Raw genomic sequence first — 26,080 nt, 5'->3', positions numbered from 1 at the left:
TTCCTGTCTCAGCCTCTTGTGGAATCCGGTCCATGCCCCAGGGAAGCAGGGCTTTTACCCCCCTGGACCCAAATCCATCACGGTGTGGATCCAGGATGAAACTTCCATGTTAACTCACCTGGCGCTCCCTTCTTGTGCTGAACTGCCCTCCCCCGTCGGTGGCATTAGGTCATAATAGAAATCCCGACTTGCTTGTCCTTAGCTAAGACTCTGAGCCTCTTGCTCATTCTTCCTGAGTGGAACCACTCATCTGTGGCAGAAAAGCTTGGGCTTTCGTCTACCCATCATTGTCCTCGGTATTTTGGGTTTTCTGTTGGGTTATGGTCCTCGTGCAGGGATATCAATTTGCACATGAGAAGCACCTGTAGACATTTTAAAAAACACAGACAGTGGATCCGCCCCCCTTTCCAACCAAGGCTGGAAGTTTCTCCATCTAGCAGGGGCTACACAATCATTTGCTTGGGAATTGACCACACATATTGGCATAATCACAGTAAATTGCCCTTTCCTCAGTGCTTGCCACGTGGCATTTTCTAGTTCATGTTGTTTTTGTACCTTCATTATCACATCTAATCCCTGCATTATGGATTATGACCATTTCTGTTGAGGACACTCCCTCTTGCTAATCTTGAATACAAGTATCTTTGATTCTCAATCTATTTCATTCCTGAGTTTCCTGTTCCTGAATTTAAAGAGTGAATTATGGACACATGTATTTAAGATTCTCTTAGTATATGTGTCTGACTCATCCTCTAACCAAATCATATCTGGAGAAGAGAGATTTTCTCTTTTAAACATTTGCTTTTTCTTATTATAGTTGTGGATACACACGGTGGAAAATGTAGAAAACATATAAGTAAGAAAATTACAGCCATACATTATCTAAACACCAAAGGACAATGGTATGTAATTTTGGGCATTTAACAATTTTTCTAAATATTTTATCATAAAATTTCCCTAGGGAAATTTGCTTAACCCTGGAATTGTACTAGCCTTTTGTCAAGTACAGAATAACATTCCCAGAAATGACCCCAATATGAAAATAGTATGTGAGGCTGGGAAGGCCACAGGGCTCTCAGCTTATTCTCTGAGTCCTACAAAGAATGCTGTTAATTCACTGATGTCACGCATTCGATGCCTGTGAGCCGCTCACTCACTCAGCTGGCTCGGACTGAGACCTACTTTTCACCAGGTGCCGATCCACGTGCTGGGGAGACCCCAGAGGGAGCCTGGATCACGGCATCACTGTCATTATTCATTTACTCCCGGAATCCTACTCAAGAAGACACAGAGTCAGAGACACTCAACCACGCTGATCTTGAGAGAGATAAAAGAGGTCACAGGCCAAGAGATGCAGGTGGCCTCTGGAAGCCAGAAAATTCAAAGATACAGGTTCCCCTGAGGCTTTCAGAAACAGCCCTGCCAATACTTTGACTTCAGCAGGCTTCTGCGTTCAAGAACACTACGAGGTTAAATTTGTGTTGTTTAGTGGAGACCTTTTCTTTCTTCTTCCTACTACCATGATGTTTGGGGATACTTGTTACAACAGCAACAGGAAGCAAATACAGTGAGCTCCTTGAAATGTTCAGAAATTGCAGATAACACTGGACTGTCCACTTTGATGTGCGATTGGGCTTATGTGAAAATCAAAAGGACAGTGTGACCTTTGCTAACACATGCTTTTCTCATTTTTAGGAAGAGAACAGTAAGTCAAAACCTCTGTAGTTATTATTTTAGACAAGTGTCTCTTAAAACATTATGTAACCCTGCGACTTAGGACCCCAATAGAGTCTCTGTTCTTAGAAGAACATGGATTCAGAGAGATAGGGTCTTACGTATGAGTCCCACAGTGGTCTCTTATTGGCAATGAGAGTTTGGGAAAATCATTTACCCTCTTTAAGCCACAGGATCTTCATTTGCAAAAGGAATATAAGAATAAGGATTGTTTGGGTGATTAAATTGTACACGCACTTACACACGCACACACACGTATATGTACAACATTTAACACAGTGACTAGCACATACTAGGCACTCAACAAATTCCTGTTATGGATATTTAAATGCATGTATAAAAGGAGGAGAAAGTTGTGGGAACTTGTGGGAAAACTTAGTTCACGGCCCCAAAAAGGGCCATCTCTCAAAGGGCTCTGATCAGTCAGTCCCCAGTGATGGGCTAATAAGCAGAAACTATAGCACTTGAGGATTTAAGTTAAACATAAAAAGGAAGGTATTTAAGCATAATTATTAAACAGCAGGTACGTTTACACTGTTGGCTGGATCATCTTATCTAGAGAGATTTAATAAGCAGAGAGTCTCCCCAGTTTTAGAGATGGGCACGCAGGAAAATGATGTGGATGAGTGGGCCGTTCTCACCCCAGGATCACATGACTGAGTACTCACGGAAGTAACACCTCTTGTATGTTATTCCAGGTGAACTGTCCTCCCATGATTATTGTCAGCTGTGTCATCAGTTCAAGGAGACAGCCACCTGTGTCACACTGGAATATTAGAAAGAAAATCTCATTTAAATTTTAGAAAGCTCTAACATGAAATAAAGTCATTATTTTATGCCTAAAAAAATCTAAAGAACAGAGAGTAAAGACACTCTTCATTGGGCAACTAAGGGAAAACATGAAACACGTTAGACTTTCAGAACAGAAAGCAGTAGTCACACCTCTTCATTTATGTATTTTCACAGCCAATACACCAGATCTCCCGGCTAAGTCACAAATCTGCCCTTAAAGAATGTGATGTAGAAACACGAGGAGAAGTAGTTGACAAAGTGGAACAAGAACACCTTCATGGCTGGGTTGTTCTCATAGTCAGTCTGGTCCTTGGGAGCTCTGCAGCTAGAATAAGGAAAAGTTAAGTCTGCAAAACTGCGAACGGCTTTGAGACCCTAATCAAAGCCACGGACACATGAGTTAACACGGTAAATATGTGTGTGTATATATATATATTCACACTGTTTTCATTTAAGCTGTTTTGAATTCCTTAACACAGCTACTATGTTAATTCTAAGTGTACACACTATTGTAAGAGTTTCTCCCACTATGAACGCAATATCCCACAAGGCAAAAAAAAAAAAAAGTCAGCCGTTCCTTAAAATTTATAAGCACAACAGTATCCAATGGGCAAGAACTGTCCTCTGTCAGGTGTAAGTTGAAAGAAAGCTACTTTAAACATCCTTCTAAATGATATTATCTTGTCTCCCTGAACGGCAGTAAGGTAGGGCTATTGAAGAAAACAAACAAAACACGGGGCAACTTGCTAGAAGCATTTGGGAAACATAAAACGGGTCAAACTTCTAGTTCAGAATTTGAATTGGTCTTGGTGTTTTCAGAAGATGACCACTGAGCAGACCACTGGGAGGACCACCCAGGCACATGCAGAGTGTGGGAAGCACTTAACTTGGGCCGCTAAGCCGCTGGCTGGGATACAATCCAGAGAGAAGAAACATTTATTATAGAAGCCACAGCTGATGAGAATGGAGCTACACTAACAGGAACAGCATGGGGGGAAGACACACAACACTGTGATTACTTGTACTCTCCATAATGAACAAGCAAATCTGCCTCTGGAACCAGAACCCTCTTCCACTTTTTTGCAATACAGAGACTATTTACTTTCAACAATAGGGTACATGACCTAATGTAACTGAAATTATTATTAAGCACTGACCTGTTTACACAGAGCTTGGATATTCTAATGCTTCCTTTGTACCTTTTACTAATGCAAAGCTGGAGCTAATCCACTTCTCACATAGGCTAGAGAAAATACGTTTCCACTTGAAGTTTTCTAAAGACTGTAATGTACTGAAATTGAAGTGCCTAAAAGATAGTCTCTGTTTTGACTTGGTTCTAAAACTGGTGTAGAAATGACCTCAGCTGCAGGAGGAGCTTACCAGACTCAGTCATCATGATTGCCACTTTCTCATATATGGCGTTCAGGGTCACGATGATGATAACCCTGATGAGGGAAGCAGTGATGGGCATGGCCCACCTGCACAGTCAGGTACTTCTGGATTGGGTCTCTTCCATTCAGGTTCTTGGAAAGTTATGCAGAAAATACAATGAACACTGAAAATCCAAAGACAGTGATCCCAATAACTGAAGCAATGGTCATCAGGACATGACAACCCAAAAACCCAGCAGCATGAGACTCACTAATGATCGTAGATTTACACAGAAAACTTGCCCCAATCCACGCTTACACAGACAAATTGCATGTGCTGTAAACCTCACATAAACGTGAGAAGTGATATAAATCGCACATAAATGCCACAAGATATGTGAATATCAGGCATGTTAAACTTTAGGGGAGGAGGAATGTAGGATGTCAAAAAGAATGAGGGCATCCACTAATGTAACATGCTGACAGCAGGAGAAGCTGTGTGCAGGGCATAGGGAATATATGGGAACTCCACTTTCTGTGAATTTTTCTGTAAACCTAAAACTGCAGTAAAGAAGGAAGCCTGTTAAGTATATCTTTAAATGGGTGAAAATGGTGTAACTGGTGGCATGTTCTTTTGGAGACAAGTCTTTGATAGCAGAACCAATGAAAATATCCCTTCTACAAATATAGAATTACTTAGGTTATGAACTAGGTGTAACCCATGAAGGGGATATGCTTCCTTTCAAGGGAGAACCTATCACTGATTCAGGGGTCAGCAAGTGCTAGCTGTCGTCTTCATTTTGAATAGGACCAGTGAAGCTATGGACATGCCCTGAGGGAAATATTGGAAGTGACAGCAGGTCTCTGCTGATGAAAGCTTCACATGCTTTTCATACTCCTTGAGATCTTAAAATGGCAGGTATTCCTACTCCCTGTATTTGCACAAGTTTCATGTCCCTGATCCACTGTAGTTCTGACTGTGTGAACCCAAGGACAACGGGGGTGTCTGAAGCATAAATTGCAAGTGGCTGATAGGGTTTCAGTTCCTGACTAGGCAGGATTTTTTCTGGCCGCTGAAGAATGCGCATTAAAGATCCCATTTTTAAACTGTTTTCCTTCCATCTACCATCTTGCTCATAGTCCAGAAGCATGTACTCAGTGTCCCTGGCTGCTCCTGATGGCTGCCCCAGAGAGAAAGCTACAACGAATGTGAATTTCAAGACTAAGTGAACCACATCATATTATTTACAGCAACAGCGGGCGGCTGGCTTGCACCTGCAGGGAAGAGCAGAAAGAGTGTTTACAAGCCCCTCCTGGAGCCACACTCCTGCATCTGGATCCCAGCTCCGATGCTAGTTGTGGGGCCTTGTGCAAATTTCTTAACCCCTAGGGGCTTCAATCTCCTCACCCATATAATGGGGGGATAATAATAGCAATTTATAGGACTATTGTGATGAGTCAATGATTTACTAATTGTGAAAACAATTGGAATATTAACCACAGGCATGTAAAAAACTCTACCTAAGTTTTAGCTATGAATATGGTGACCAAAGTATTAAAAAGTTGTTTCTCTTAGTTTTTAAGCCATCATTTTGTAGAGAAAATATTTTATTTCCTCCTCTACTCTCTTTCATCATCCTTTTCTTCACAATTAAGGCTTCATGCTTGTGAAATGAATAACTTTTTGGTGTGTGTGTGATTAAATGTGAAAATTAGCTAAGGCTGAGAAAAGTGTATTATAGAAGGTATATTAAGCTTTCCTCTCTTGTACGGCACATATAGGCCATTTAAAAAGTATGAATTTTTAAAAAGTCTGCATAATAATTTTTAATTATGTATTAAGTAATCATAATAGTTAAGATTCTTTAAATGCTTACTATTGCTTCAGCACACATCTATTTTTCTAAATCCTCACAATCACCCTGTGGGGAAGGTAATATTATAACTCTATTACAGATGAGGAAATAGAGCCATGTGGAAATGATGCAATTTGCCCCAAATGAAGCAACTATTAAGTGAAAGTACTGAAATACTCAAAGAGCCCAAAAACACACTAACTATATAGCACTGTCTCCTACATGGTCTGTGAAATAAATTCTAATTCTTTTCAGAACTTTTACAAACTTGACACATTTCCATTTTTCTTCCAAGCACTTAATGGGTTCAATATTTCTTAAGAAACAGGAAAGTTTTCCACTCTCCTTCCTCAAGGTTCTTCTTATTTATCATCTTTTCTGATCATAAATTTAACATTTGTTCATTAAAGAAAATTTGAAAGTACTCAGTAGTGGACAGAACTGCTGTCCTGGATCTGTCCCCAGTCTTAGAAGAGGACCCAGAATTTGCTTTAGGATAAATAACCTCCCTTTTGTTTTCAGTCCTGTGATTAAACTCGATTGACCCACTCTTTCTGAAGCACCAGAGTTAGATCTCAATTGGTTTAAGACAAATAATAACCCTCATTTTATTGGCCTCACACATGATTGGAGAATTGGAAAATAACCCAGGAAGAGCCACTATTATGAGAGGAGAAACGTGCTGGTGCCCATGTGAATGATGTTTCCTCTATCAAGTCAGGAAACTACCAAAAGAAACCTCTCTTAGTTTGGATGGATGATCTGGGATGCTGAGTGCCTAGAAGCAGTATGCTGAGACATGTTTTGACACAGAATAAAGACAGGACAAAACCAGTCCTTGACATCATCTGGGCTACAGTATCTCTCCTTGACTGAAACCAGACCTCAGAACTGTTGTTTGATTTACAGGAACCAATAAATCACATGCATCCCCATGTTTTGGTTGTTGTTAAAACACATTGGAAATTGATTTTGTCACCTACAATCAAAAGACTCCAACTCTGAAAATGAATAAAAAATAAAATAAGAAAAATGCTTCTACCTATAGACATAATTCCTTCAGAAGGGTACACTGTATATTGCAAATCTTTTTTTATATTATTTTTTCTCAAGTCTATCTTAAGAATAACACTTGGACATGTCACAAAGTATTTTCATGGACACACTTTTTCATGGCTGCATACTATTCTACATTGTGAAGGTTTGGAAGAATATTTTGGCTAAGATTTTATATATATATATATATATATATATATATATATATATATATATATATATATATATACACATATAAAACTATGTCTGTGACTTGCATCCATACTGACCTTTCCCTGCCATTTTGAAATAATTCCTGATTAAAAGTTTTTCAAAGCTGAGTTAGTGGATTAAATCATATGAATATTTTTGACCCTTGATATCAACTGCCAGACTGCTTTCTAAGAAGACTTGAGGAGTACACCAGAAATTAACACAGCATTGTAAATCAAACATACTTCACAAAAAATATCCAGTAACCTAGGCATGAGATTGGTGATCACTGGCATTTCATCCTCATAAACAGAGCTGTGTCACTTGAGAGGTGGAAAATTATTTCGTTTTGATGTGCACTGAGTGAATTACCATTGGATTGTGACATCTATTTTTTCCTTTGTGAATGTGTGTTCTCTTTCTCTGCCTTCTACACTCCTGAGATTTTTTGATGTTACCTTTGAAGTGATCTGAACTCTCTATGTATTGAAGGAATTAGCCCCTTGTTGGATTTGTAAACAAATAACTTCCTCTGGTGTTTTGTTTAAAATTAGGATTCTTCTGATGCATGGAAATTTTTGTATACTTTCCTCTGAAACTTATTGCTCATCTAGAGGTTGTATACTCATCCATATTTATTTCTAGTTTTTTTTAATTGTGTTACTTTTTAAATGATTCTGGAATTTATCACAATATATGGTTCACTGTAAGATTTCAATCTTTTCTTTTCCCCCCAAGTAGCTAACAAGTGTTCCATTCACTGAATAACCTTTATTTATCTCCCTGATTTGTAATGCCTTCCATCTCTTATATTAAATTATTATTGATATCAGAGCCCATTTCTGGACTTCCTGTCCTATTTTCTAATCTGGCTATTCTTGAACTAGTAAAACTCTCATTATCTTATTAATTATTATATTACTAATATGATTTTTTTTCACAATAAGCCCCAAATGAATTTTATAACTTCTGATATTTTGGAGATATGATCTTTTAATCTAGAATCATGTGATTAAAGGATCTTTTATATCTTTCAGTAGTTTTTACTTTTAGTTTTTGATAGTTCCTTCTATCCTTTTGTTAGGCTATTCTTAGACATTTTACCTTGGTTATTACTCTTGGAAAATTTTAGAAATCTTAGTGCCTCCATCTGGTCTCTTAATCAGACCCTGGAGAACCCTAAACCACTGATCTGATTTGAACAAATGAGGTGAAAATAATTGGGGGAAGCACTGTGAGAAGAAGAGACTGTGGAACCTCCAGAGCGGCACCCTGCGTTGGCTCAGATATTCTCTGGATAAAGTTTTCTCTATGAGACTACTTAGTTCCCATTGTGACGTTCAGTTTTTTCAGCATTTCACATTAGATTTTAAAAGTCTGTGGCAGGTTCTTACCCAGAAATAGAGCACTTTCACAAATGGTTATACGTATAAACTTTCCCCAGGTGGTAAATGGAACACACTCTTCTTCCTAATTAAAAAAACAAGTTTAGTCAATCAAGGGATTACACCAATGAAATGATTTTTCTCCTAACTGGTCACTAAATCCTAAACATAATTAAAAAAAAATAATTTTCAGCCATAGCCTCCTTATTTGTAAATGCATGGGGTTTTTTTCCTGTTTTTTTTTCTTTTCTTTTCTGTTAACGATGTCAAACACACAACAAAATATGTATAGTGTTCATTTTAATACTATTTTTTGAAAATGCACATGTGAATATTAAACTGTTTCTCTGCCATGGTCTGAGCATCTGACGAGGCCAAGCTTTAAAGCTCTATTCCTTAGCTTGCCTTTGATTACAGAAGTGACAGTAGTAGAGTCTGTGCAGGACAGAAAGTATCACAGGGGTCTGCAGCTAACTGGTCTCCACTGTGTGTTTCTTGGTTGAGCTTTATGTGTTAATTAGCTACAACTATGAAGTTTTAGTTTCCATTTTAGAGTTTATATTTAGAATTTTTTTAAGAGATGAAATCAGTAAGACTCAAGATTTACCTGGATTATAAAAACAGATAAAGTATAAAAATAGCTGTAACTAAGTACATGGCCCTTCCTCTGTGCCAGGAAGTCTTCCAAGTAAATTCTGTACATTACTTCGACCCATCCTTACCACAGTCATGAAGAAGCAACCCTCTTATTCTTATTTTATAGGAAACTATGGCACAGAGAAGTTAAGTTGTCAAAGATCACTCAGGAAGCAAGCTGCTGTGTTCAAATATGAATTTAGGCAACTTCATTCCCAAGCTCTCACTACAATGGAGCTGGCCTCTCTGAACAATGGAGCTGGCCTCTCTGAACAATGGAGCATGCTTTCACAAGTAAAGTAAAATGCTTCAAATAAAAAACTAAAAAAAAAAAATTAGGCAATTTTTTAAATAAGGAAGAACGATCAAGTGAAATGAGTCTTCATCTTCAATTTTTCAACAAGCATGTTCCAATGAAAATTTAAACTTATTAGCTGGCAATTTTAAATTTAAACTTGGCAGTTTAAATGACCAAAAAACTTTTCTTCAGTATTTTTTGTATGCTGTCAATATGATACGTTTTTGTTTTTCAGGACTCAAAAGCATTATAAATATCAAATTTTGTCTAAGTTTTAGCTTTCATCTCTGAATGTACAGTCTTTCACCAACATAAGCTTTTACCCCCATCTTCAGTTGTAAACAATGGGAACTATTCATAATGGGGATTATTAGAAGCTTATTACATTGTAAAAGACAAATGTCACTTTCTACTGGTAGCTGAACCTCATTTTTTTCCATTTATAAAAAGAGGAGTTTGACCTGCTCCCTCCATACCTTTTCAGTGCCAACATTCTATAGATCTGTGATTAAATTTATTAAATCTATATTTGGAGACATTTTCAGATGCTCCTAATAAAAGCATTTTCTTTCCAAATGTTATTCATGCTCACAACCTACTCTCTTGCTGCTGCTGACTGCAAGCACCATCAGCTCTAAATTATCTCAGCTGATGGAAAGAAGCAATATTACAGATGACTCAAAAAAATCATCTTTTCATAGCTCTGGAATGTTGATACAAAGATATACAGTTTTATTTTTTTAATTTTGCAGCAGGAGTGGCAGCAATAAATTTACATTTCCAATTATGTAAAATGCCAAGCTCAAACATTGCTCAAACACTGATGGCACCTCAACAAATGTTTCCCTGCTTCTTTTACCCTTTCTCTGACTTTAGGATGAGAGCCATGCTGCTTTGTGCACATCCCAACTGGAAAGGGGAGCAGTGACCGGGACTTAGTTCAAGACAAAGGGGCACCTAGTCTACGATGAAAAGGAGGCCGCAATAAGAAGGCACATATGAAAAAATGGGAGTCAACTATAAAAACGAATGTGTCTTTCCTTCTACATCTATGTCATAGCAGCTAATTTATATTTTGCATTTATTTTTTGGTGTTATGAAAGGATACAAATCAATGCCTCTTATACACTTATACCAGTCTTTTTCTTTTCCCCCTTTTTACTGTTATGAAGGAAGTACCACACTTCTCTTCTGTGTCCACCATTCCAGGCAGTGCTCCTTCACCTTGGCTACACATTAGAATAACCAGAGGAGCTTTATAAACTTCCCTATGCCAGAATGCACCCCAGGCCTCTAAATACCATCAAACTTTGCAGTGATGGAATCCAGGCACCAATATTTTTTAAGGTCCCCTGATGATTCCAACATGCAGCCAAGGCTGACAAGTCCAGAAGTAAACAGACTAAAGTGCATCTAAACAGCGCCCGCTTTTCCTGGGTAATCTCACCTATCTCCACATGGGGACACCGCACCTCCTATTCTGGCCGGACTTGTTCTTCCTGCTCAACCGTGTCCAATTTGTACTCAAGTTCTGCCTGGCGCCGCTTCCAGAACTCCAGAAGTATGGTGACTAACAGAGAGAGAGAACAGCAGATTGTGGATCTTCAGTGATGACTGATGCTTGAGAAATCTGTACTTAATATTTATTACACTTAACACTTTGGTAAATGGTTAATAAATTCACATTTTATTTATAGGCGATACTAAAGAGAAAAATGAGTTAATAACTTTTTTTAAGAAAAAAGAAAATGTAGATAATTTATTGAACTTTTGGAAACAGACTAGCTGTCTAGCTCAGGGGAAAGATATTAACGTGATGGTCAGAGGCAAGTGACTGTGTCTGATGCTAAAGTACCAGCTACCAGGACATTATGCCCACTAAAAACACAAATATTGGGGGGAAGGGTGGGTATAGCTCAGTGGTAGAGCACGTGCTAAGCTTGTACAAGGTCCTGGGTTCAAGCCCCATTGCCTCCATTAAAAAAGAAAGTAAAAAAAAAAGCACAAGTAGCCGTCACAATTTAAAAGCACTGCACGGTCCACCCTCAAAATCTTCTCCTCACATCCCTCTGTCTTTTCTGTCCGAAGGGCCTGAGGGTGTGGAAGGGGATGAGAATGCTTTAGTAACAACTGCATTTCTATTTTCCACCACCCCAGTCACACAAAATTAAAATAATATTCTTAAATATGAAAAACTGCCATTTTCCTCAATCTTCGGTATACTAATTTTTAGAAATCGACATTCTGTTTTAAGACTCGTAACTTCAAATTGTAGACAAAAACAACATGAAATGTTAATTGAAAATGTGGCTTCAGGGTAGATCCTCTAAGCCCTTCTTCCAACCAGTTTGTTACCCCTAGGCCCCAACTCTAGAGAAATTGCAGAATAACCACTGTTCCCTCCACCGTTATACCTGAGTCCCTACCATGCTCTGAGAATAAAGAGAAAAAGGACACAGTCCCTGCTTCCGGGAGCTCCTAGTTGCACAGGAGTCATCGTGAAATGATGGCTGAGGAGGCGTGTTAAGAGGGCTTGGATAACAGTCAGCAGAGGGTGCTCTGGGCAGAGAGCCGGAACTGTAGCCAAGGCTCTCCCAGAGGAGGGAACCACTGTGCTGAGTTCTGAGATGCCCTAGAAGTGATCAGGTGAATGTATAATGTTAAGGCTATTTCTCCCTGGGGAGCTGCACATTCAAAGGAGGGAGGCCAAAGAGAGCCAGGTCCCTTCCAGGAACTGCAAATAGTCTAGAAGTGAGCACAGGGTGTGGGAGGCAGGTGAGGCAACCAGGCGGAGAGATCACAGGTGCACATCACACAGGAATCTGTGTGCCTCCAAGGTAGAGGTGACATGCAAAGTGATCTAGAAAGAGACAAGATAGAGGCAGGGAGATCTATTGGCAGGTTCTTGTGAAGGCCTGCTGAGGCCCCGCCTGGAGGAGACAGAAGAAACATTTCAGCAGGTGGACGGATTGGCCACAGGTGTGATGGAAGAGCAGGAAGAGGTGAAAGATGCCAGGTAGATTTCTGGCTTTGGCAGTGTCCTAAATTATAGTGCCATTCCCAGAAATAAGAAGGGTAGGAAGAGGAGCAAGTCATGAGAGGAGACAACTGATTCAGTTCTGGCTGGGTGCCTGTGGGCTCCAGGAAAGATGTGCAGAAGACAAATAAAAGTCTAGAAATCGGGAGAAAGTTCTAGGCTGAGCCAAGTAGTTTTCCTGTTTCAAGAGGCTAATGGGTGTGAGTGGACAAGCTCACGTGAAGAGGTGTAGAGGGGTAGCTCTCACTCTCCTGCACATGGGAAGCATCTGGGAGCCTTTAAAACATAGTGCGTCCCAGCCTGGATTGGGGACTTTGTACTTTTTTTTATTTTTTAAATACTTCTTTCATTTTGTGGGGAGTAGTTAGCTTTATTTATTTTAATGGAGGTACTGGGAATTGAACCCAGGACCTCTTGCATGCTAAGCACGTGCTCTACCACTGAGCCGTACCCGCCCCGCCTTTTTTTGGTTTTAGACATTAGCTCTACTGAGCAGTCAGGGTTGAGAATCAACCTGCAGAGAGCAGAGAGCCTTGGGGTAGAGATCAAGGAGAAGCTGCCCGGAGCCCTGCAGACCCCACCAGGGGCAGCCGGAGATGCAGGGAGCCTGGGAAGTTCTGTGAGGAACGTGAACTCAACACTCCCCAAAAGCGAAGACGACAAACATATTTCAAGCTCCCAATTCCCAGCAGTGTTTGTTCTGACGTTACTAGTTTCCAGTAATACTGAGTGAGAATAGAAATTATCTGGACACAGGGATCATATTCAAATGCTGGTTCTGACCATTCTTAGCTGCGTGATTACTGATTAAAAGGTTACCCGTCTGCCCCGTGTAAACTGGGGGACCTTGCACCGTGCTTGTGGGCTGCTGTTAGCGTAATGAAATGACATCTACAAAGGCCCTCCTGACTCTCAGAGGTAATTGCTACAATTGTCCCCACTTGGGACACCAAGAAACAGAGGCACAGAAAGCTTCAAACATTTGCCTAAGATGAGGGTTGGGGTCAGGAATCAAGCCAATGACTTCGTGGATCCAGAGCCGAGGATTTTCTTACGAACAACACGGCACTGCCCAGGCTCCCTGCTCCAAAACCCGCCTCCCTTTGGCTCTGCTCCATGGCGCCTGTGCTGCACAGATGCCCTCACTGCCTGCCTGCCCGCCCGGTGTCTGACCCCGGCACTCCTCCCTCCGTCCCACACAGCGCTTCCTTGGGCACACCAACCCTCACAAGGCCATTGCTGTGGCTACTCGGATGTTTACACGGAAACGCAGGGGGCAGCCCAGCTTTTTGCTATAGATGCTGCTGTCAGTGGAGGCAAGGAGCTCACAGTTGGTCAGGGAGGCAACTTCTGGTTTCCTCCTTGGCTGGAGAGCTGCATGGAATCCAGTTTCCCTCTGCAACTTAGACATCCAGCATGAGACCTATGTAAGGCCATCTGGCCTCTCAACATAGAAATGATGTCCCTGCAGCCGTACTTATCATTGTAACTTCCTGGCCCCACCAGGGAGCAGAGGCCATGGCCTGTTGTCCACCAGGTTTTGTTTCCTTGCACGACAGCTACAATGGGGTGAGTTAACACCGGACCAGAAAATCTACAAAGCCCTGGTGTACTATTTCCTGATACTTGCAGGTCACCCAAATACCTCAGATCCTCCAAGTAAACAACTAGTAAGAGGAACTGAGATGGTTCGTCTGTCAGACCCCTGATGGCAGGACTGATTTGGCCTCTTCTGTGCTCGGGTCATCCGTTATCCTCCTGTGTGAACTTCCCCGACTGAAAGAGACTGTTCTTTATTTATGGGCTACGGAATATTTGTGGCTGTCTGACCAGAACCTTCAAAAGTAAAACTCTTGGTGAGAATCGAAGCATGGCACCCACGTCTCATGAGCTCAGCTACCGAAAAGCCTCATTTAGCCAAGACTGTGGCCAACACCAGGGGCCCATGCTGTTGAGTGTTGTGTCTGGACAGCAATGCCTCCACCACTGAGAAGCTGCCCCACCACTTGTGCCCTTGTCCCCATCGAGGGGGAGGTGATGCATCCATGGATGAAAGCCATGAGGGCACTAGGTGACTGTGGACCACGATGTGACTGCCCGATCCTGTCCCCCATGTGACCCATGATAGCCTCACATGCAGAAAATCCCTAGAGAGACCACTTCTTGAGTGAATGGGTCACTTATAAGCCAACTGTCCTCGGGCCGCCTAAGAAGCAACACAGTGTACACAGTGAGCCACCCACTCACTGATGTCCCCAAGGCTCACAGTTCCCTAATGTGACACCAGGTACCCCCAGCAAACAGAAGACCCTTACTTTACAATTGACTTGAGAATTCTACTGCCAACAATGCCTTCCACCTTCCACTTATGAAGTTTTTTCCACTCTGTCCCCTGCTCTGCAATTGTGCAATCTGTCCAGAGCACCTTCATCAGACAGGAGGGAAGGGGGCCGGGAAAAGCCATTAAAAGAATGGCACAGCCATTAGCACCAAGACGGTGGAAAAGTCAACTCCCAGTAGATCTTGAGCTTCAATAAACACTCTCCGAAATACAGCAGGATGCTAAATGGCACTCCCACAGGTGCCAGGACAGGTTCAAGGCTGACCATTAAAGGTCAAAGTGTGAGGGGTGGCCCAATTTCTGGGAATCCCAATACCTTTCCCACAGCAGTTGGAATATTCCTCCCACTTATTAGCATATGAAGATACTGAGTGCATAAAAACTAACAACCCCACACCTCATGGCTGCTCTCTCTGCTGAGGGAGACAGCTCACAATATGTCTGTGGAGTGTATATCTACTTTTACTTTAAACTGGAGCACCCAAACCCCACGCCTCATGGCCTTTCTCTTGCCTTCTGAAACAGCCCACTCTGTCTGTGGAGTATATATCTCTCTGAATTAATCTATATTTACTGAACTGTGGCTCTCTCTTGAATTCGTTCCTGTGCAAACCAAGGACCCACACATCACGAGGTGCATCTCAGGGACCCAAATAAGACCTGGGATACGGCCATCCTCTCCCCCACATTTTCCTGTATCATATATTCCTTCCCAAAGGATCTCACCTTGTGCACTCCAAAGTAGACAGCACTCATGTGTCCTGACCTGGATCTGCTTCTGAATTTATCATTTCTTATGTCCACTAGAACATCACCTTCATGAGGACAGGGAATTGGTTCTGTTCACAAAGGATGCACCAGCACATCACAGGTGCTGGAGAAGTATTAGCTGAATGAATGAACTGTGGGAAGTCCTGGGAATTCCACGTGGAACTCCTAGCCACTTGGGACCCTGCTGACTCCAGGTGCTCCCTGCTACTCATGGCTGACCTCTTGTCACCACTCTCTGCTCTGCCATCACCTGTGTCTGGATGAGCTGAGATAAGCACACACCCCGGAGAGCATGGCGAATGATGCATGTCGTTGCAACACACTCGCCCTCTGACTGCCAGGGGTTACTTAGGATGGACAAACTGAAGGCAGCACCATGTGCACCGCCCTAACCTACAACTCACTTGAAGCACCAGGAATGCACACATGGGAAGCGCAGGCCCTTTCCAACCTAAGGAGAGGGACTATGGGTGAGAAGAGGGTCTCTGTCAACTAACAGTCTCTTTAAAAGCCCAGTCTTAGAAAAGCCCTTTAAAGACACTTTTGGTATCTTCCTTGTGTTTCTGTAATCCCTCCAGATATTGTCATTTTAATCTATGCATCAGAAATACAGATACTCTTGAAATCTCTATTGAATTTCAATGAAGAAAAGCCTCAATTTCCTTCTCAGCTAAGAAAATTACTGCACTTTATATAAAAAAAAGGCAGCTTTCTTTCATGAGTTTCTATCTTCAAACACCTAATTCCACAAGAATCATTGAAGCAGGACATGAAAATCATGCTGTGCTTTATCACGTACAGGTGGACAGGGATGAAAAGAATGAGTACTGATCTCATGAGACGGGAAGGCTGGGGCTGTCTTATTCCTGCTACAGATGGAAGCGTCCTTATCTGTGAGGGGGAGGAAGGACCAAGAATGAGAAACCAACATTTTCTAACCCATTTCTCTTTTTCAGAGTCCCAGACAAAACAGTGTGATTGTATCAACAAAAACAAGAACATCTGCACCCTTTTAAAATCACGCCACAACTTTACAACTACACACGACACTCTGTCACTGACCTAAAGGCTGATGACAGCCAAGAAATTTGCAGGGATCTTATTCTGTGCTCATCCCTTTTTGTCTTTGGGACCTCAGGAAATTTACCTCCTCCCCCTGAGTGTCAGTTTCCTCATCCTTCAAATGGGAGTGTAACAGTCATTCATTTGCTCAGTGTCTATTCGAGAACAGGAGACGGCTTATGAAAACAACAACAACAAAAAGCAAAACAGCAATTCTGATCTGTACTGTTTTCCTCCTCCTCCCTGAACATGAACGTACAAGATAAAATGGCATCTTTCACTAAATCCCGAACTTAAGGAGCATTTCTGAAAAGGAAGTCACAGGACTGCCGTGTAACCGAGAAATGATCTGGTGAAAAAGAATGAGTTGCCAGCAAATCCTCAATACCAGTAAGGGTACAAACCCTGGGAGCTACAGGCATGGGTGGGAGTTACTTAGTTCCCCATTTCACAAAGCCGAGAACTTTGCAGGGTCCATGAAAGACACAGATAGCCCAGTACAACCACACCATGTTTTGGAGTACACCGAGGCCACATCGCTGCTGACCTGTACTTCTTTGTGTCCCAGAGCAAGGGCCCTTGGCGGGGGTGACTGTGTTTGAGGCTGGACAAGAACTTCCTGTTCTGTCTCTTTTGCTCTCTCTCTTCCTGCAATAAAACAACTGGTAGGACTCTGGTGGGGAGCACTGCACCCACATTCTCTGACAAACCACATACCAGGCAGCTCTAGCTGATCTGAGATAGGACTCTTCAATGAACATATATACACCAAAGTCAGGCAGAAGGCTGCCTGTGACCTTGGGAATCCAAACCAGCTTGTCCTGTTAATCAGGATACTAGACATCTAAAGAAAGTGTGCACCAGATGAAGACGATGCCTTAGACAGCATTGGTGGTTATGTCCAGCAGTGTCTAAGGACAAGTCATGCTCTGGTAGATGGGAGTATTTTGGTTGCTTTCAGAGTTTGCTACTGAAGGGCTGGGACATTTCATTGGACCTTGAATCTCCAGACCCCTTTACTCACATAGGCAGACAAATTAGGTGAGCCAGCTCAGCCTTCATTACAACTTCCTAACCAAAAGGCTGTGAGGTTGAAAATATATTTCTCAGACTCTTCTGCAGCAAGGGTTCCAGATGTGGCTTTAAAAATGCCCATCAGAGATTGAGATTTGCAAATATTAACTACTATATAGAAAAATAGCTAAAGAAACTAAATTTCTTCTGTATAGCACAGGGAACTATATTTATATCTTGTAATAACATTTAATGAAAAAGAATATGAAAAGGAATACATACATATATTTGTGTATATGAATGACTGGAACATTGTGCTGTGCATCAGAAATTGACACATTGTAACTGACTATACTTCAATTAAAAAAAATACATATAAATATAATGTCCATCAGCAGCTTCTGAGTGTCACTAAAAGCAGAAAGCTAGATGAATGGAGGTAGAGGTGGTTGGAGGAGCTAGGTTATTTTGCTGCGGTGGATGCAGCTGGCATGTCAGAGATCTAGAAGGAATGCTCACAACAGCCACTCACTTATCTGCAAGTGAGTTAGGGTAACAGCTTCCTGAAATCCTCCCCACCCGTCCTGATGAGCCAGGTGTTTGGCGTTTCTCTGGAAATTTCTAGGCGCAGCCTGGAACTCAAAGGTAAAAATTAAAAACTGCAGTCAGGCAGCAAAGATCCTGGCAGGATGCGTTGGACAAAAGTAGGTCAGAATCAACAAGGAATGGGGAGGGGATAGAACGTGTGCTGAGGACCCTGACTTCAAGGGTGGATTGTCTGTGTTGAGGAATCTGAGTCAGTATGAGTAGATGGATTGGTGTGGAATAAAATGGTGGCCATTGTTAAGATAAGTGAATGATTTGGACTTATTTATTAGAGGAGGTTTTTTTTTCCCCTTCAACATTTATCATTTCTAGGGAGAAGTAAAATACTCTGCAACACAACATCTAAGTGCAAAAGAGATGTTACGGGATGATGGTGGTATGAAAAATTTCAGTTCTGCTGTTCCAAGATTTCCTTAATGAAGTTAACAGCAGTTGGTACTTAAAATAAAATAAGGTACTTATAATAAAGACATTATCATATGTATATATCCTTAAAGATACACATATGGTTGTATAAGTGGGCCTGAAATGTGTTCTGCATTCTAAAATCCAATGAAATAAAATCAGTAGCACAATATGCCTGTCAGCTCTATAAACATGATGTAGCTAATGATCACAGAAAGCAAGGTCAGCTAGGAAAGTTGAGATTTGTCTTTTCCAGTGTGAAAGTTAATATTTTTTGCTTTACTTAAAAAACATTTTTTAATTAGGGCTGTCAGCATCCTTTGGTGTATGGGGTTCAGTAGATGTGTTCAGATGTTCTAGACAGTGAATCAGAGCAAAGACTGAGGTTTAGACAGCAGTTAAATGCCTCACCCGTGTGATCAGCATCCACATACTGCTATACTGAAAATCATTAAAAGTGAGAACTTCATTAAAGCAAAGAAAAGAGAGGGCAAAAAATAGCCACAGACTACTGGAAGTTTTGTAACGTGTAAAAATGACAAAGGGCTATTCAAGAGCATATTTTTAAAAACCCCTACACTTTAATAAGAAAAACAACAAACTGACAACAGGTTGCACACAGCTCCCTGTAGGAGAAGCCATGCAGATGGACTCTTATGTGAATGGAGCTGGAGGTGTAGAATTAGTTAGTCTTGCAAGTAACTCAGTTAAAAACAAATGCAAATGGGATACACTTCTAGAATATCTGAGTAAAACTCTTGGAAATCTTACTCCTCTATGAAGCAATGACAGTGGCAAAATTTGTCAAAATTAACCTATGTAGAACTCTGGAAATTAAATCAAGGCTTCCATCAATCCGGGGAATGTTTATTTGAGAAAAATAAAACAGCTAAATCTCCATAAATATAGTAAGATTTGTGACATTGTAACTTGATCTACCCCATCCCTGTATCCTCACCTAAATGGTGGCCTTTAAAAGCAATAGTCTCACAATCAAGGTGGGGGCAGAAGTGATATAAAGTTACCCAAAAAATCCGTCCCTAGAGACCTGTCACTATGTGACCTATAACAAACTCATGCTGTGCAAACAGCCTGTCCCCTGAGTGTGTGTGGAAAACAATCAGCAGTGAGTATTTAACATTACAACTGGCTGAGGCAGTGGTACCAGGAGGGGCTAGCTAGATGCTGACTAGGAAACTTAGAAGGCAAAACTGAGTAATGAGACGTTCTGGGGGTGAAGGTAGGGTTAAAAAGCTCCAAAAAATTCTGAGAATTGTAGAAGGCCGTACAAATGTGTGGCACATGGAAAGGAAAGATCTGAGAAAATCTTAAGCCTTCAACTTTGGCTGAAGTTGAGGTTCTGCATAAGCAAGAACTAAATGCTACGGAAGAGCTGCAGACTGCCTGCCGGTGCTGAGGCCATCCCTCAGCACGTGGACACACAGCCACCTGGAAACAGCTCAAACGATTGTCTCCAGACATTGAAAGAAATCACTATCCAATCATTATTACAGTGATGACAACTAGGCTTTCTGCACACACACTGATCTCATGGCCATGCATGATAAATAATACAGACTTTACAGAATTTGTTCACGAAAGTAAATAAATAGCTGCAGCAGCAACGACAATGGAATCAACGATAAACCCTGGAGATGAGGAAAATCTGGCTTTCAGATCTGCCACATTGTAATATTTTAAATGTCCAGTTTTCAACAGAAAATTACAAGTTGTACAAAGAAACAGAAAAGTTTGCCCATAACAGAGGGGAAAAGTAAGTCAATAGAAACTCCCTGAGGAAGCCCAGACACTGGACTTACTAAACAAAGACATAAATAAGCAATTACACATATGTTCAAAAAACTAACAGAAACCATGCCTAAAGAATTAAATTATGTGAACATCTCATTGTACAGAGAATATCAATAAATAAAATTTATGCTAAAAACCAACTAGAAATTCTACAGATACAAATATAATGACTAAAATGAAAACTTCAATAAGAGGTTTCTCTGTAGATATGAACTGGTTGAAAAAACAGTCAGTTACCTTAAAACTAGTGAGATTATCCAGCCTGTGGAACAGAAAGAAAAAGGAATGAAAAAAAATGACCTCTGTGCCAGAGATAGGTGGGACTCCATCAACAATACCAATACACACATAATGGGAGCACCAGAAGGAAGGAGAGAAAAAAAGGGGCAGAAAGAATATATAAAAAATTAATGGCTGAAAACTTCCTAAATTTGATGAACACATTAATTTGTACATGCCAGCAGCTCAACAAACTCCACGTGGTATAAACGTAGAGGCATCTAAAATAGGCACATCAGACTCAGTGTGTCAAAAGACAAGAACGAAGGACCTTAACAGCAGAAAGAGAAAAGTGGCTGAACATATAGAAAGTCTCCTCAGTAAGACAGTTGATTTCTCATCAAAAACCATGGAGACCAGAAGGCATTGGGATGGTATCGTCAAAGTGATAAAAGGAAAAGACTGTCACCAAGTATTTTATAGCCAGCAAAATGATCCTTCAAAAAAATTAAAGGAGAAATTAAGACACTCCTACAAAAACAAAATCTGAAAGAATACATTGCTAGCAGGCCTGCCCTACAAGAAATACAAAGGATAGTCCAGCAGGTGTAAACGAAAGGACACTCACCTGAAAAATATAAAGCACTACTACATGAGTAAAAAAATAAAACAGTATAAATAGAGTATTACATGTAAATGTTTTGTTCTGTTTGATGTAAAGGACAACTGCATAAAACAATACATATGAAACTGTGTAGATGTACTTGTAATGCATAAAGTTGTAATTTGTATGACAGTGACAGCATGAGGAAGGGGAGGGAAAAGACTGATACCTAAGCAAAGTTTTGGTGTACCATTGAAATTAAGTTGGCACTCATGCGAACTAGATTGCTTTAAAACAAGATGTTAATTATTATCTCCAGGGCAATGAAGGAGAAGTAAGGAGGAGGAAGAGGAGGAGGAGGAGGAGAAAAAGTTAAAATAAACAACAAATTAAAATGGCACACTTGAAAATGCCTACTTTGTACAAAAAAGTGTAGTAATAGAGGAATGGGGAAAAAAAGACATATAGAAAGCAGAGAGCATATGTAACTTCAACCTGATAAGAAATTACATTAATGTAAATGAATTAAACATTCTAATCAAAATACTAAATGCAGAAATAAATGGAATAGAGAATAGATGAACAACAGAGAAAAATCAACAAAAAGAAAAGTTGGTTCTTTGAAAAGATCAACAAAATTGACAAATTTTTAGCTAGTATTAAAAAAAGACAGAAGATTCAAATTACTAAAATGAGAAATGAAAGGAACGATGTCACTACTGCCCTTACAAAAATAACAAGGAACATAGGGGATACCATGGATAATTATATAGCCAATAAATGAGATAATCTGGATGAAATGGATAAATTCCTAGAAGGACATAAATGACTGAAGCCAATTCAAGGAGAAATAGAAAACTCAAATAATCCTACAGTAAGTAGTGACGGAAATAGCAGTCCAAAATATTCCCACAAGGAAATGCTAGGCCCGTATGGCTCTGCTGGTGAATTCCATCAACTACTTAAAGAAAAAACAAAAACAAAAACAAACCAATAAAGAAAACAATGCTTCACAAACTCGTCTAAAAATAAAGAGGAGGGAACACTTCCCAATTCATTCAATAAGACTAGTATCACACTGATACCAAAACCAGACAAAAGTAACACAAGAAAACTAAAGACTATCTCTTATGAATATAAATGCAAAAATCCTAAACAGAATACAAGCAAATCCAATCCAGTAACATATAAAATAGACCACAATTAAGTGGGATGTATCCAGGTACGCAAAGGCAGTTCAACATACAAAAGTCAATTCATGTAATATGCCATATTAATAGAATAATGGATAAAAACTAGGAATAGAAGAGAACTTCCTCAACTTGACAGAGAACATCTATGAAAAACCTGGAGCAAAGATCATACATAATGTTGAAAGACTGAATTATTTCCTCCCACAATCAACATTGTACTAGAGGTTCTAGTCAAAGCAACTAGACAAAGAAAATAAAGCCTCTAATTTGAAAGAAAGAAATAAAACTGTTTTGATTCCAGATGACATGATATTATATATTGAAATCACAAGGAATCCACAAAGGAAAAAAAGAGAGAAAAGAAAAAAAGTCCAATTAAAATTAATAACCCAGTCTGACCAAAATTGTAAGACACAAATCAATATATAAAAAAGTAATTATATTTCTATACAACAGCAGTGAATAATCTAAAAATAAAATGAAGGAATCATTTTCATTTACAATAACATCAAAAAGAAAATACTTAGGAATATTAACAAAAATATGTGGAATACTGAGAAAAATGTCTGAAACTTGTATATAGAAAACTAAAATACTACTGATAGAATTTAAAAATGACCTTAAATAAATGGAAAGCTCTTCTGTGTTCATGGATCAGAAGCCTTATTATTGTTAGGATGGCAAATGTCCTCAAAATGACCTATAGGTGCAATGCAACTCTGGCTTTCTGGCAGAAATGAACAAGCTGATTCTAAAACTAATATGGAAATGCAAGATACCCAGAATAGTCAAAACAATCTTGAAAAAAAACAAAGTTTTGAAGTTTCCAAATTCAGAACTGACTAACATAACTGTAATCAATACAGTGTGGTACTTGCATAAACAACAGACAAATAGATTGAGAGAAAAGAATTGAGAGTCCATAAACAAACTCTTACACATAGCCATTTAATTTTTGACAAAGGTGCCGTGACAATCCAAAGGGGAAAAAATAATCTTTACTTAAATGATGCTGGGACGCCTGCACAAACACCTGGAAAGAAAGAAAACTGAACTTTTATCCTAACACCATTTATGAAAGTTAACTGAAAATAAATCACAGACCTGAAACTATAAAACTTTTAGAAAATGAACAATGAGAAAATCTTCAGGACTTTGGATTACAAATACTTGTAATAAATGACACCAAAAGCACAAACAGCAAAAGAAAAAAATCAAGTAAACTGGACTTCAGTAAAATTAAAATCTTCTGTGCTTCAAAGGACTTCATCAATAAAGTAAGAAGACAATCCACAGGATGGATGAAATTATTTCCAATATTTTCCCTGATAAGGGACTTTTATCCAGAATAGACAAAGAAGACTTAAAACGTGACAATACAAAGACAAATACAATTAAAATGGGCAAAGAATTTGAATAGATATTTCTCCAAAGAAGACATAAGAATGGGAAATAAGCACATAAAAAGATGTTCAACATCAGTAGGCATTAGGGAAATAGAAATCAAAGCACAATGACATGCCATTTCACACCAACCAGGATGACAAATATATATGATATATGATATATAAATATGTATCTATAAACCCGGTAATAAAAAGTGTTGGGGATGTGGAGAAACTGGACTACTCATACATTAGTACTGGAAATATAAAATGGTGCAGTCCCTTTAAAAACTACTTCAGCTATTCCTCAAAATGTTAGAAGTAGAATACATCCCAGAAATTCCATTTTTTGATATATCCTCAAGAGAACTGAATATATGTGTTCACACAAAAACTTGTCCATGAGCATTTATAGCAGAATTATTCATCATCAACTGATGGATGGATTAGCAATGTGGAGTATTTATAACAATGGCATATTACTTGAACACAAAAAGGAATTTGGGTACTGATATATGCTACACCATGGATGAGCCTAGACAACGTCACACTAAATGAAAGACGACAATCAAAAAAGGCAGCATACTCTATGGTTCTACTTATATTAAATGCCCAGAACAGGCAAATCCATAGAGGCAGAAAGTAGAGTGGTGGCTGCTGGGGGCTAAAGGAAAGGAAGGTTAGGGACTGACTTACTAAAGGGTACTGGTTCCTTTTGGGGGTGATGGCTACAAAGCACTGAAATGTACTTAAAACCCTAATGCACACTTTCAAAGGCTGCATTTTATGGTATGTGAATTATATCTCCATAAAGCTGTTATTCTTGAAGCTGAGTCCACTTATGGAGCAACTGGCACAGCACTGACTGCGGCATCTGGAGGGGGAGGGACCCACCGGCCCACCATGAAGGAGAGCAGCACCTGACCCAGTGTTGGAGGGGCATGATATTCTTGCCGATGGACACTGTGAGTAGCACAGATGAAGGGGCCAAAAGAGCAAGCTGAGTTCATGAAACAGGGTGAAGACACAAAGACCGCTCAATAAAACCATTAAGAGCGCACAGTCTCTAGGAGAACACATCTTTGTTTTTTAAATCTTTTTATATCTGTTTTATTTTCTATAACCTTTTTAATCTTTACTTTTTAAACATTTCTATATGTTTACAGTTCTCATTTCATTTTTAATCCTCTTGGTTTTGATCTGTTATTGATTATTCACAGGTTTCAAATTTTGTGTTTTGATTTTTTTCTTCTTTTTATTAAGGCTTTTAAAAGACATCTCAACTTGACTGCTATTCTGCTTCAACTTGCTCTTCTATTATTGATTATACACTGTTTTCAAACCTTCTTTTCCTCCATTCTTTAAAATTCTCTCTCTCTCTTTTGTTTTTAAGTTATATTTCCACATAGGCTTTAGATAGATAAATAAATAAACTCCTTTAAGGACCACAATAAATAACTGATACTCCTTAAGACACAGTGCCAGAGATATATGAGCAGTATGAAAAAGCAGAGGAAGTACTCCCAATTAAAAGAGCAAGAGAAATCCCCTGAAAGTACGATCAATGAAATAGACATTGATGGCCTACTAGATCAAGATTTCAAAAAAGAAGTGATCAAATTACTGAAGGAACTAAAAGAGACAGTGTTTAGAGACATAAAATATGTCAAAAACAAAATAGAAGCTATAAAGAACAGCCAATTAGAATTGGTAAATTCATTGGCTGAAATGAGATCTGATCTAAAGGCTGCAAAAATCAGGCTAGATAATGCAGAGGAACGAATAAGTGACCTAGAAGACAGGACAACAGAAAGCACCCAATCAGAACAGCTGAGAGAAAAACAAATACAAAACAATGAAAACAATATAAGGAACAAATGCGATAATATAAAGCATGCCAATCTATGCAAAATATGGGTTCTAGAATGGGAAGAAAGAACAAAGGGGATGGAAAAGGTATTTAAAGAAATCATGACTGAAAACTTCCCAAACCTAAAGAAGGAATCAGACACCCAAGTACAGGAGGCTCAGAGGTTCCCAAACAGAAAGAGCATAAAGAGACCCACACCAAGACATATCATAATCAAGATGGCCCGACTGAAGGATAAAGAAATGATCCTAAAGGCAGCAAGACAAAAACAAAGAGTGAGTTACAAGAGAACTCTCAGCTGATTTCTCTACAGAAACACTACATGCCAGAAGGGAGTGGCAAGATATATTCAAAGTTCTGAATGAAAAAACAGATGCAGCCTAGGATACTTTCTGCAGCAAGGCTATCCTTTAGAATAGAAGGAGAGATATAGATTTTCACA

The 26,080-nt window shown here is 39.7% G+C and overlaps 1 long non-coding RNA gene across 1 annotated transcript in view; it reads right to left on the bottom strand.

Moving 5' to 3' along the window:
- Window positions 1-10,671: 10,671 nt before the first annotated feature.
- LOC140694654 (uncharacterized) overlaps window positions 10,672-26,080 on the bottom strand; it is a 29,220-nt gene continuing 13,811 nt past the window's right edge. The window contains exon 4 of the long non-coding RNA XR_012070237.1: window positions 10,672-10,889. This is a non-coding gene — a long non-coding RNA (uncharacterized lncRNA). The remainder of the gene's footprint in view (window positions 10,890-26,080) is intronic.

Source organism: Vicugna pacos, unplaced genomic scaffold, assembly GCF_048564905.1.
Source record: "Vicugna pacos unplaced genomic scaffold, VicPac4 scaffold_77, whole genome shotgun sequence".
In the NCBI taxonomy this organism is placed as follows: Eukaryota; Metazoa; Chordata; class Mammalia; order Artiodactyla; family Camelidae; genus Vicugna; species Vicugna pacos.
Note: the sequence above shows the minus strand (reverse complement) of the source record. Positions and strands in the feature narration are given on the sequence as shown.